This window comes from Protopterus annectens, chromosome 9.part0 (assembly GCF_019279795.1).
Source record: "Protopterus annectens isolate FY-2018-M chromosome 9.part0, PAN1.0, whole genome shotgun sequence".
Taxonomy (NCBI): domain Eukaryota; kingdom Metazoa; phylum Chordata; order Ceratodontiformes; family Protopteridae; genus Protopterus; species Protopterus annectens.
The window spans coordinates 1,450,422,667-1,450,436,804 of NC_056743.1; positions in this window are offsets into that span (position 1 = coordinate 1,450,422,667).

Below are 14,138 nucleotides of genomic sequence, written 5' to 3' on the forward strand. Positions count from 1 at the left end.
CATGGAGTATTGAAATGCTCCATTAGTTGTGTCATGACTTTACCATCCTAGACTTTGATGAGATAAACCAAAAATTGAAGCTCACAGTGAGCATGTATGAGAAATCAAACTAAAACACAAAAGATGGCAACAATGACAACCAGCTATATATTTTATTATAGAAATTTTAAACACTACAAAGAACACAATGTCAGCATGGAGAAATAAAAGTTCAGTTTAATTCCACAGATGGAAACAATGCTTGAAGCCAAAAGTAAGTGCTTTCATCTCCTACAATGGAGACTTCTTCAGACTAATGGCTATGACCATAAAACTCAATTTAAATACTAAAATAGTAATCAATTAGAGCAATTAACAATTAAAAGCTTCAATAGCTATGTAAAACAGCAGTTCACAATAAAAATATGAACACATACTTCTATGCACCTTCCTTAATGTTTCAATCCCTGCCTTTTTAAATATATTTTGAATTCTTCCCTATTATTAAGCCCTGGGGGAAAACAAGCATTTAACCTAACCTGCCAACAGTATTCAAGCCATCCTAATTCCTCTTCTATATTAATTGTTTTAACATTAGGATGCACTGAATCTAAAACCAAACACTTAAGTTAATTTTACATTTATTTTCAGCATAATGCTTCCCCATAGCATTCTTATTGTCACCTTTGCTTATAGCATAATGGTACTGATAAATTCTTCTGTATAACTCTCTTTTAGTTCTTCCAACATAAAATAAACTACATTCTAAACATATTAATAAATAAACAACATTCTTAGATTTGCATGTAAATCTTCCTGGAACCTGTACTAGTAATTCACCTAGTATAATTTCATTACTGTCCGTATATAAATACTGACAGTAATTGCAATTATAGCATTTGACCATTCCTTTTCTCTCTTCAACTACTCTTACTTTTATTTAACTTACTTTAGAAAAAATCTTTAAAGTTTTTTGCTCTTTTTTGCAGAAACCTAGGTTCATCTCTTATTTTTTCTATAATTTCTCTATTTCCTTTGAGAATGCCCCAACTTCTTCTGACTATTCCTTTAATACTGTTATAATCAGTACTATTTTGCAATGCTAGATCTATGGTATAATCTACAGTGATCTTATTCTCTAATTTTTCAGTAGTAGTAGTATGTACTGAGAGGCGACTTCATTAAAATGCAGTGATATGTGCAGGGTTGTAGAACTAGAGGGTAGGGGGGAAGGGGGTCCCTAAAGACACTATAAGTCCCAGTGATGTTCAATAGTTACTTACGGGGTACAAGCTTATGCTGATGCATACTAGATGCTTAAAACATACATTTCTAATTGGCAGATGCTTAGTCCCAATGCTGCCATTTTACTGCTAGCTGTTGTACTTTGTTTGGATAGAGGGTCTTTTAGGACTTGAGACCAAAACCTTCAGAATTACATTCAAGTGTTGCCACCACTTGGCTGACAAGCTTATAGAAAAATAGGTGCTGAGTTTTCCCTTAGGAGTCCTTTTTCATTCCAGGTAGGAAATAAACACTCACACAAACACACACACACACACACACACACACACACACACACACACACACACACACACACACACACACACACACACACACAGCGCCGCCAGCACGCCACATACGCACACACACACACACACACACACACACACACACACACACACACACACACACACACACACACACACACACAGAAAGTCTTCTACTTAGGCATTGTTAGAAATGGAAAAATAAAAGGAAAACACTAGTACGCATATGGGATTCAAGCACAAAACCTCCAGAATTCTCTGCTGATTTCACTGTCATTGGTCTAAAATCAGCTTTTGCACCAGATAGGTATCACATTTTTTGTTAACAACCTTTACGCCTTAGCATAGTGACTAAGGTTAAATTACAAACACAGACACAATGACACAGGCTCAGGCACTGACACTGATAGGTGCACATACATGTGCACGCAGACACACGTGCATACATGCACACACTCACAGAAAGCCTCCTGGATCAGTATGGTTTTAATTAGTAGTCCAGTGATAATGAACCCACCATGGAATGCTAGATCTTGAGTTTGAATCTCAAATAAGAACTAGTATTTCCTTCCATATTTTCATGATTCTAACAATGAATAAGCAGAAGTCCTTTGCCTGTGTTAGTGTGTGTGTGTGTGTGTGTGTGTGTGTGTGTGTGTGTGTGTGTGTGTGTGTGTGTGAGAGTGTGTGTGTGTGTGTGTGTGTGTGTGTGTGTGTGTGTGTGTGTGTGTGTGTGTGTGTGTGTGTGAGTGTTGTGTTTGCAATTTGTCCATATCAGTCCCCATGATTTTTGAATTTTTCCTACAGTTCTGGATTCTGCAGTTTTCTGAAGTAGCCATTCTGTGCACCCCATCTCTTTCTATCAAAAATATTTTCTCAAATCACCTGTAACCTGTTGTCTGAGATCTGCAGTGGTGCAGTGGTAGCATTGTTGCCTCACAGCAAGAGGTTATCCTGTTCGATTCTCGGCTGGAGTGCAGGGAGTTCCTTCTGTGTGGAGCCTGCATGTCCTCCCCGCGGTCGAGTGGCATTCTGAAAGACATGCATGAATGGGTGTGCCTTCATTGAAGGTTGGGCATCGAGTTGGCAACTCGGCACTGTAAACATCTACTGCAAATCATTAGCGGACCGGAGTTCCGCTGTGGTGACCCCTAACCGGGAAAAGCCGAACGACAAACAACAACAACCTCTAACCTATTTTCTATTTTTAGATTAGGCTCCAGTGAACTTACATAGCACTTCAAAAAGCACTGCTGTCTGGTACCTAACTGATGAGCTCCCCCTTTCTGCCTTTCTTTTCTTATAGATGGTACATATTAAGGTCCTTTAACCTTTTTAACATGCTTCCTGGTATATACCCTGTACCACTTTCAGCACCTTTCTTTGATTGTTAGCATGTATTTAATAGTTCTATGATGCAGTAAGAATAAGCAAAAGGTTTTATATTGAGAGAGTAAAAAGGGTGAGTTCAGCTTCAGAAAATTCTCCAGAGACTTATAAGATCATTTAACTCTGAGCATTTCAATAAGATAAACTGCAGAATTTCATGGGGACTGAATTTATTACACTGACTGCTTATCTAAAGCATTCTGACACATTTATGGAAATAACAATGGCTGCGGTCCTGCTGCTCCATGTGACTGAATACTTTATAAGATTTCAAACAGTGTGACCAGTGGCACTCCCAAAATATATTATGGTGTGCACTACTGAAGTGAAGAGATAATGTTAAATAAAATAAAATTTCAATACACAGGAGGTCCAGGTTAAAAAGTTTACTAGTGTACACCAGGAGGCAAAAAACGTACAAGTACAGAATTTTGTCTGACATGAAACACGAAACACACAATTTTATATAGGTTTAACATTTAAGCTATGCCCACCTTACTGATGTGATATGTCACAGGGCATCTACATCACTTTAGCTTACAGTCCTCTATTCATAAAACTTTACCATCCTAGACTTTGATGAGATAAACGAAAAACTGAAGCTCACAGTGAGCATGTATCAGAAATCAAACTAAAACGCAAAAGATGGCAACAATGACAACCAGCTATATATTTTATTATAGAAATTGTAAACACTGTCATCTACTTTTGCTTTGGACTTTATCAGACTAAGAAGTGAGTATGATCTGTGGCTAAACAGAGCCTTTTAAGAGCCTTTTTCTTTAGCTTACCCATTCTGATAAAACATTTTAGCAAACCTAACAACCCAATAACAGGTACAAGAGGAAGGAAGTTTGGTGCAACCAATGTCCATTTTAATTCTTTGTTCAGAGCTTCATGACTAACCTTGAATATCAAACTGAGGTAATTAGATGGAAGGTGTCAGAGAAATGCCATTTTTGACCCAAGAATCTCCATGATGAATGCATAAAAAACAGCTGAAGATGATTAATGATAGGTGTAGGGAAAACATGAGAAAGGTGGGAAGAGAAGAAGCAATGTTCTGTATGGCTCCTGATTTGGCAGTAAGTCTCAGACTTACTAGATTAAGATTACAAATGTTATGTGTCTGAAGACAGTGGTTAACAAAACTGATTAACAACAAAAACAGTTATTCTTACTGTGAAAAGGTGTTGGGGGGGGGGGGTGACCATTATAAAAGAAAACAGTACCTAAAACACTATGAATGGATCAGTTACTTGGTATAGATGGCCTGCAACTGCAAAGGCAGAGCTGGTAGTGGTAATGGTGACAGAGTAATTTGATTGCTTGGTCCCTGAGATAAGCAGTTTTTACTAATCATTATTTGTCAGCAACCTGTTATTGCTGCATTTCTAAGCACTAGAGTCACTAATTAAGTCATGTGGTTTAAATAACAGATTTCACATTAGTGAACCCATTAGTTTTCTAACCATACAGGAGTTAAAGTCATTTCAGTATGAAAAGCACACTGTTCACAATGGACCAGATGCTAGATTTCCTCCCCACTTGCTGGATACTGCTGAAATAAAATAATTGGCAGCCAAGAACTTTGATGCTATAAAAGCTTTAGCAGCTAAATCTGATTTCTTATACTTAGCAACTTCTCTGAATGCTTTGGCGATCTAAGCCCCACAAGGGTAAACTCAGGCAATGGGAAAGGGAAATAATAGAGTTGCATATTCAGTTAGATACTCTAGAAAACAGACATTGCAGGAATAATTTCAGATTACTTAGTCTGAAGGAGGCTAAAGAAGAACAAGATCTGAGGGCTTTTTTGAGAAGCATATTCCTCTGGTTTTTGGACTGCATGCCCATATCATCAGTGAAAGGGCATATAGAACTGTTCAAGGCAAACCCCTTACAACTAAACTTCCTTACCAAATAATTTTTAAACTGTTACATCACACTGATCAAGAACTGGTTCTGAAGGCTTTGAAAGAAAAATGACCCTTTGCAGTACTCGAACTGATGCAGGATTTCTTTAGAAGATTGCTTTTCAGACAAAGAGGGTTTACCCTAGTCTGCTCTCTGGGCTATCAAAATGGAATTGCCACATTCTTTAGGTACACAACCATCTTGGTTACCAGACATAAAGGGTTTAATCATGCCTTTCACTAACCTGATCAGGTCCTCAGTTTTCTTCAAAAACATTTCCCCCTGCGGTACTTTCCTGATCTCTCCATCAATTCTACATCTAAAGATGCACCGTCTATGAGCTCTAATATCGACATTGAATCTGCTGCTACATTTTTGTAGCATCAGGACTATCTTTGATGAGAAAAGCAGCCAGCTCAACCACAGAAGTATGTAATGGTTCAAACTACTTCACTGAACTCAGGGAATACAGCCTTCAGCATTGCTTCACTACCAAAACAGGCAAACTCTCCAGAACACCAAATCCATAAGGGAGCATTACATCAGTTGCTTTCAGTCCCAACAAGTAATACATTTTTTTCCACTGCCAGTGGACCCTGGAGATGACAGTTCTGCTCCTTACAGTAACACTTGTTTAACTCTAACTCAACTGGACCCCCACAACAAAGGGATGTGAGCAATAAGGAGAGCCATGCTAAACCCCTGCATTGTTTCCTTTCTGGGCCTGCTGGGAAGATATCTGATAAACTTGGTGCTGGTGGTAATAACAGTATTAACTGTGTTAATGCAAACCAGAAATGTCAGAAGGTATGATTTTAACTGTATGTCAGCCATGTAACCCTGTTTTTTATTTCATAGCTTACTCATGGTAGCCCCCATTCACTCAGTTTTAGTCTCAGGGCTTATATAGTATTAGGTGAGATCAGCCTAGATATGTTGTATCACTTTTCTATCAATTACGACTGGCCACTTTAGTCTTTAAACATAATTTTTGTTGCTCAGGCACATTGACACTGATATTTTAGCACTGTTCATAATTTATTTATTTATTTATTGATTGATTTATTTATTTTATGTTTGTTTACCAGGATAGTCCGACTGGGTGAGAGACCCATTTTCAGCAGAGGCCTGGGGGGGGGGGGAGGGGCTCACAAGTTACAGAGAATGAGCACAGTTATAAGTTTACAAAACCTAATTGATGAGCAACATGTTAAGAAAACATTCTTAGCTATTAGAGACAATAATAGCCACAAAATTGAAAAACGATACATTTTAATACATTTAATATTTTAAGTTTAGAAAAACATAATAAGATTTAGGTAAACATAGCGAGAGTTGGATATAGGATATAGTTAGGAGTACATGTTAGTAGTTGAATGTAGAGTTATGGTTAACTTGGTCAGTCTAAATATGTTGAAAGGATTGCACTTGGAAGCATAGGAAGCATGGGGTAGAGATGGTAGTCAGCCTGGATATAGAAAAGATCAAAGCCAGAACTTAGCTAGGTAGGACTTGAGCAATGTTTTACATTGTTGAGGGTTAGCTGTAGTTAATATTGGTTGGGGGGGGTCACATTCCATGTCCTGGAGATACAGTTGGAGTAGACCAAATCACCAAAGAAGTTGTTAACACTTGTGGCTTGCAGCAAGAGTTTGTCAGAAGATCTGAGTTGCCTTATACTGGACTGGGGTTGAAGTAGATTTTGGAGGGCAGTACATTTTTCAGGTTGATAAATTAGGCTGTGGGCTATTGTAAGGTGGGTGAATGTTAGGAGGTTAGGTAATTCCATCCAATTAAGTTGTTGTAAGTCATTACAGTGATGTGATCTATATGGGGAGTTGCTCTCAAAATTAGCAATCTTGTTATAGCAAGCATCTAGTTTAGCTAAGTCAGTTTTCTTCAAGTTGGCAAAGATGGCAGATGCATAATGGCGGGGAGACAGTAAATGAGTCCCAGCAATAAATTGTCTATCAAGGCCAGTGAGATATGGTTTTAATCTGTAGAGAGAGCATAGCTTTGTGTGGACTTTCTTTATCATAGTTGACAGATGCTTATCAAATTTCATATTATTATCAGTTGTGGTGCCATGTAGCTTAGTGTTTGGTACTGGTTCAGTCTTGGTGTTATTAAATGTGTAAATCTGGAAGGGAGGGTGGTGGTCCATGGGTTTGTTATTTGGGAAGATCATTAGTTTTATCTTACTGGGATCCAGCATTAGCTGAGAGTCAGTAAGCCAAGATTCTACTGCAGTGAATGAAAGCTGTTTTTTTTTTTCTTGGAGTTTAGTGAGTGAGGGACTGCACAGATGAGTGTGCAGTTGTCAGCATATTGTATTATTGCGGCAGGTCAATAACAGAGTGGAGCTTGTTTGTGAAGATACTGAATAGGAGTAGGTCTACCTTGTGGTATGCCTAGTGTAAGAGGTAATGTAGGGAGACTTAATTTTGCTATTTTACTGCTTGATGTTGATCTGATAGGTAGTTGTAGAACCACTGAAGATCAGAATGGCTTAGTATTAGAGACTGTAGTTGATGTAGAAGTTTCTTGTGGAGACCGTGTCAGAGGCTTTAGACCTACCAAGGAGACTAGTTGCTCATTGTTTCTGAGATGGTTAACAGTGTTTGTAAAGCTTAGAAGAGCTGTAGTGGTGGTGCGGTTGGGTCAGAAGTAATGGTGTGTATTAGAAGATTATTGGAAAGTATGTAATTCATCAGTTGAGAGTGAATGTATTTTTCTAAAATTTTGGATAGCGATGACAGAATTCCATTGGTCAGAAATTAGAAAGGTCTGCACAGGTTCCCCCTTTTTGGAGGGGTATTATGTAAGATGTTTTCCAGATTTTGGGAGCTTGGAGTTCAGTTATGGAGCAGATGATCAATATGGAGACTGGGTAGGCTATGACATCAGCAGCTAACTTAAGGTATTCAGCAGGCAGCTTGTCAACAGCAAGGGTGGTAGGTTTAAGTGGAGCATTCTTTTTATAATACTAATATGGATGTGCTTAATGGAAAAATTGTTGGATGCTTCATTAGATTCAGTAGGGATTGTTAATGGTGTAGTGCTGTTTGATTTGGTTAGTTTTAGTATGGAGTTGGTGAAGTAGGTGTTGAATTGAGTGGCTATACTGCCCAATGTATGGTGGTGGAGGGAGTCGGGGTTGCAGATTTGCCTGGTTGTAGGAGCTGATTTATAGTTGCCCAGAATTTTGAGGGGTTATTTTGGTATTTTTGTTGGGTTGCTTTAAAAAGGATTTTTTTGTAATTTTTTACCTGTTTTTTAGATTTGTCTTTTAGTTGCCAGCAATAGTTTAGTGCCGTTGGGTTTTTATTACACTGATATTGAACCAGGACTTTGTCTCTAGCTTTGAGAAGGTGCTTTGTTTCTTTGGTTAGCCAGAGGAATGGTTTGCTTTTATTCTGATGCTTCTAAAAGGAGCTTGGCTGTTTAATTTGTCCAGGAATGTATCATTGCAGTATGATACTGCAGCATGCGGTGTGAGTGTTTAATAAGGGAGCCAATTACACACTGTTGTAAGGTTAATAGAAAAGTTTCAGGAGAGAAGTTTTTTCATTTGCATATTTGACAAATACTACTTGACCATATATAGTGACCATATATAGTAGTTTTGGGGAGGTGTAAGTTTTACCTGAGGAGGTAGGTGGGTAAGTGGTTATTTATGCTATCTGGGAGACATCTTAAATGACTAAGAAATTATGTTTTATTGGTTAAAGTGCAGTCCAGTATTGAGTGCCTGTTTTTTTGTTTTTTTGTCTATGAGGAATTTATTAGCTGGGTGTATCCATATAGGTTTATGAAATTTGTGGGATTATCTGAGGTGAAAGTTTGCCAAGCTAAATTTAGGTCACTCATAACAATGGTTTCCTGACTGAAGGTTGTGGATGACCAGTGGAGGAAGTCTTCTATTATGGTAGGGTCATTGCTGGGAAGGATATACAATAAATTGCTATCAGTATTATGAATTTGTTGGGGTTTAATTCTAGCCTAGTAAATAACATTATTTAGTTTTGGTAGGTTTTGGGTCCAGATATTCTAGTTTAAATGTGTTTTTGTACATTATAGCTATACTATCACTGTGTTTACTTAGTCTGTGTAATCTGTCATTAATATATATATATATATATATATATATATATATATATATATATATATATATATATATATATAAATTAATTATAGCCTTGGGGTAGAATCTTGTTATTGTTTAAGGCAGGTTTTAGACAGGTTTCAGTTGATACCTACATTTTGGGAGTAAATAGAGAAAGGGTAGCATGAAGTTCATGAATTTTGCTTGAAAGCCTCTTAAGGTTCATATTTAGAAGTAATAGGTCTAATTTTGTATGGGAAAGGTTGATGTTAGTGTTAGTCTTTGAAGGGGATGGAACAGCAGCATTTTGTAGATTGATTTTGGGGCCTAGATTTGGATGTACATCACTATTAAGTTTAATGGTTGATTTTTGGGATGTCTGTAAGTATTGGTATTTTAGTATGAGTGTTGTGTGTTAATAGGGTAACTTGGATGGAAAATGCTTTCTATATATTTGTATGTGAATAGTTCTAATTTGGTGGTGTTGAATAGGCTTGATGCTATATTAAAGTGTGTGATTTTAGTGTTGTTTAGTGAGGGTGTAGAAATGGTGGGACATGGGCAATTTATAGTAAGTTGATGTTGATAGGATGTAATGTCAGAGAATAAGAAGAGAAGAATTAGAAGAGGAATGTGGAGTAGAAATATATTGCATAGCTTACTGGTGGTAAGTACAATGCAGTTAGTAGGTTTTTGCTGTAGAAATGATAGTGACATAGCAGTTATATTTAGTGTTCCAAGTGAGGTCAAAAGCTAGGATTGTTTGGGGGGAGTAAGCTTGTCAGAAGTTGTCTAGTATAAATATGTTTTTATAGGTGGAGTAATGAGGGTTAAGTGTGTGAATATCGAGGGAGGAGCTAGGAGCTTTGAGCTGTGGGTTATTAGTATTAGAGTTTTTATCCATAGATCGTAAGGGGTAGGACTGGTTTGTTTGAGTTAAGTCTACAAGTAATGGGGATGGGAATTGGGGGTAGGATAGTGGAGTGGAGCGAGCCTGAGAGTAGCGAGGGCAAATGTAGCGGGGCTGGTCCCAGGCTGCAGTGGTTCACTGAAAAACAATCAGTAAGTTCTTGAAGTTTTTTGTTTGAGAACTGTACCTGAACCACATTATGGGAGAGGGGCTGCAGAAAACTCCATTTAGGTAGCAGAGAATGCAGAGTGGAATTTGTTTGTCTATACAGAATTTTCTAGAATACTAGCCCGTCAACAGAAAAGAAGTTAGAAATGCTACTGGGTGCAGAATACCTAGAGGCACAGTGACATAGCTATGCCAATATGCCTGATAGCTGTACTGAGAGGCAAATTCATTAAAATGCAGTGAAATGTGCAGGGTCATACAACTAAAGGGAAGGGGGAAGGGAGTTCCTAAAGACACTATAAGTCCCAGTGATGTGCGATAGTTACTTATGGGGTACAATCTTATGCTTATGCATGCTAGATGCTTAAAACATACATTTCTAAGTAGCAGATGCTTAGTCCCGATGTTGCCATTTTACTGCTAGCTGTTGTACTTTGTTTGGATAGAGATTCTTAGTCTGGGAAGGATGTGAATTTCACTAGAGATGTCGGGAATACAATCAAAGTAAAAAGGAGAGTAGTGATGTAAATACAGGTGAGAAGAAAAAATGAGTTCCATATTCCATACTGTTAATAATAAGGAAGAGAGGTGTTCAGTACAGGAGTACTAGGTTAAGATAGTGGGATATGGTGCAAGGAAATATAGGCAGAAGATTTTGGTAAGAAGAGATGTTAAAGATATGAATAAAGACAGTGGAATATGAAGGAAAGCACAGGGAGATGTAGCCGGAGTATAAGACAGGAGGTAGTTAGGTAGTTATTTGGTGGTAATTGTTATTTCATTTGTCTTCCTGTTTATTAGATTATATTAAGTAGGTTTTAGCTTGTAGTTGCTGTATTTTATTACCTGGATGACGTATTATGGCAAACGTAAGTATTGTATCCTTGAATATAAGAGGTTTGGATTCTAAAGTGAAACAAAATGCATTTCATCATTGGATGAAGAAAGGAGCTTATATTAATTCAAGAACTTAAACTCAGCAGAAAACATTTCAGATGTTTGCATGGTATTCAGCAGGCCGTGTTTGGGAAAAGTTTAACGATAGCATCAAAATATGGTGTAGTCGTCTTTCTTCATTCTAAATTAACCTGGCAGGTTTTAGGGCAGAGCTTTGACTCTGAAGACAGATTGGCCATGGCTAAAGGGAAGACACCTGAGGGTCCCTTGATTATCAGCAGAGTTTTTATGGCTCATACATTGATGCCCCTAATGTTTATGTAAACTTTTTCATTAAACTAGAGCTTTTAATGATATGCAGGCTCCAGTTATATTAAGAGGTGACTTCATCTTGTTACTCAAACTTGTTATAGACTGCAACAATCTCAGTGCAGAATAACACTTAAAATGCTCTATAATTTCTTATTAACAAGATAGAGACCCTGAATTTTAAACATGTGGTGAGTCATTAATCGTGATAATCCAGGGTATACATTTACCACATTATCCAGTAGAATAAATTTGTATTTGTTCCCTAGCTCTCTAACTCAGGGTGCAAGCTGTTGTTCCATGCCCAATTACTGACCATGTGTGTGTGTGTGGGGGGGGGGGGGTGTTAAGCTAAATGTTAGCTGGTACTCAAATAATCTACATCTTGACAGGAAATGGAGACCTGACCTACTATTTCTAACTAACCCTATGGCATAGGCATTTGTAAATGAAGAAATTAACAATCAGCTGAACAGTATGCCTATCTTTCCATCATGGAAAACCTTCAAATTATAATCTAAAAGATATATGTGCTGCAGCAAAAGTGCTATTATCTGTTTACAGGAATATTGGGAGCTTGCAAGCCCAGGTGGCCTTGGTTCATAATGAGTTACATGCACCTCCTTTCAAGAACTTACAACTATTGCAATGTTATAAGGTCCTTCAAAGAAAGCTTAATGAGAGTCTGGCAGATAGAACCATTTTATACCTTTGTAGGACAGCATTACAGGATTGGGCAATGACTGAAAAGTCAGGCAAATTATTAACATATAGACTCAAACAGAATAGGCTACAAGTTTGAACTGGATGTATTAAAAATAGCCAAGGGTAGTTTGTTTCCCAACCCCAGGCACATTGATAACGTATTTACTGATTATTATAAATCCTTACATGCGAGCAGGTGAAATCAAAATTGGAACAAGATAGGGTTATCCATCACAGAAATATTAAATAGGTTATTCTACTCTCAAAGCTACTCAAGCATTTAATAATCTCTTTAAAAAGTCATATCCTGCCCAGCAGTAGTGCAGGCAATTAATTCCTTTGCCCCAGGAAAGACCCCCTGGCCCAGACAGTTTGACTGTCTAGCTTTATAAACTTTTAAGTGGTCCCATAATCCTTTTTTCTAACTAAACTGTTTAATGAGATTAAAGATACAAGTCTGAGGCTATTGTTAATGTGGGAGACACTTATGTTTCCCAAACCTGGAAAAAACCCACTCTTGCTAAACTTTTATTACCCTATTTCTTTAATTAACTTGGAGACCACATTATATGCCAAAATTTTAGCTGACCAATTAAATAATCAGCTCCATACTTTGGTGCATCCTTGACAAGATCTAGTATGGACCATTTGCATACCTTATTATTGTATATGCAGGCAGTAAAGCATTATACTCCACCAGCTGAAGCAATTCTTGTTGATTATGAAAAGGCTTTTTGTTGTATCTGCTGGGACTACTTGTGGTAAGCCCTTAAAAAAGATGGCATTTATCTCAAAATTATAACTGTAACAAAGGCTATCTATACCTATTTGTCAGAATTCTAACAAATATACTGATTTCTCTCCTCTTTTATTTATATAATGGCAATTTTTCAGGGATATTCCCTCTCACATTCACTGTTTTTTATTAGCTATTGAATCTCTGCCCCCATGGCTATGTGAACATTCTTCTTTCAGTAGTTGGGCATTGCTGGGGCAATAATCTCACATTACTTTCTTTTCTCATATTTTTTTTATTGATTTTCAAGAGTATAATTACAATTTTTAACAAGAAAAAACAACGTAATATCAAATTTTTACAAAAACTATATACAAAGTCCAAAATAGATACCAAATCTTCAATAACATTACATTTTGTCTAATAGTTTTTTAAGCTTTATCCAGGCAATTTGTTTATGAGTCATGTTTGAGGAGTGTAACATAGCTGTTTGTAATTCCCTACTACAAATAATCTTAGTAAAAGATATAAATTCCTTAAATGAGAGGTTATTTTTACATTTTCAATTTCTAGTAATAGTTTTTCTTGATATGGCAAGTAGAGTCCAAAGGAGGTTCATTTGATTCAGTGGAACATACCTTGGCATTTGGTGCATTAAAAAGTATCATAGAATCAGAGATCTCGCATCTGTCTGACCACAAAGCTTTAATAAAATTTTTAAACTCCATCCAAAATTGGTTATTGTTCTGCATTCTAAAAACATATGTGCCCAGTTGGCATCTATTAGCTCCTCGCATCTCCAACATCTATTAAAATCTTTCTTGCTTATTCTAGAGGCTTTTTTTGGTGTAATACAACTTCTATGAATGAGTTTCCATGTAAAAAATGTCCAATATGTGGAAGAAGTGGTAAACAGAGCTGAGAATTAAAGTTTTATCATTTATATGTATTTGGGAGTTGTTGAAATTGTTGATATATTTCCATAAATTGTCGTCTAATATTATTAGATCTGATCTAAGAATGTTGTAAAATCTTGACAATGAGATACTATTATTATAGCTTATATTGGTGAAGTCAAAGAGGATGGATATTTTTTTGGGGAGGTCTGTTATAGCAGGAAAATGATGTCTTTTAAATTCCGTTCAAATAAATTCTCTGAAGATTTGAAAATTTAACCAGTTATTTTGGTAGATGTTATACCTGGCTAAAAGGTAGGTAGTATCATGAATATTATTAGTTCCTAAATACTGATGCCAGAATAATAACCCGTTTTCTTCCATAGTTTTTATTTTCATCATGTTAAAGGAATCAAAGCATCCCTTGGTTAAGATTATTGGAAACATTAGAATGCACAAATTGTTGTTCAAAAAGTTCTTATTTATTACTTTTTTAAAATTTTGCAAGATATATTTAATTATAGGAATAAGATGTGATTTTTTCTGCTCATTGTTGAAGAAGAATTCTTTAATAACT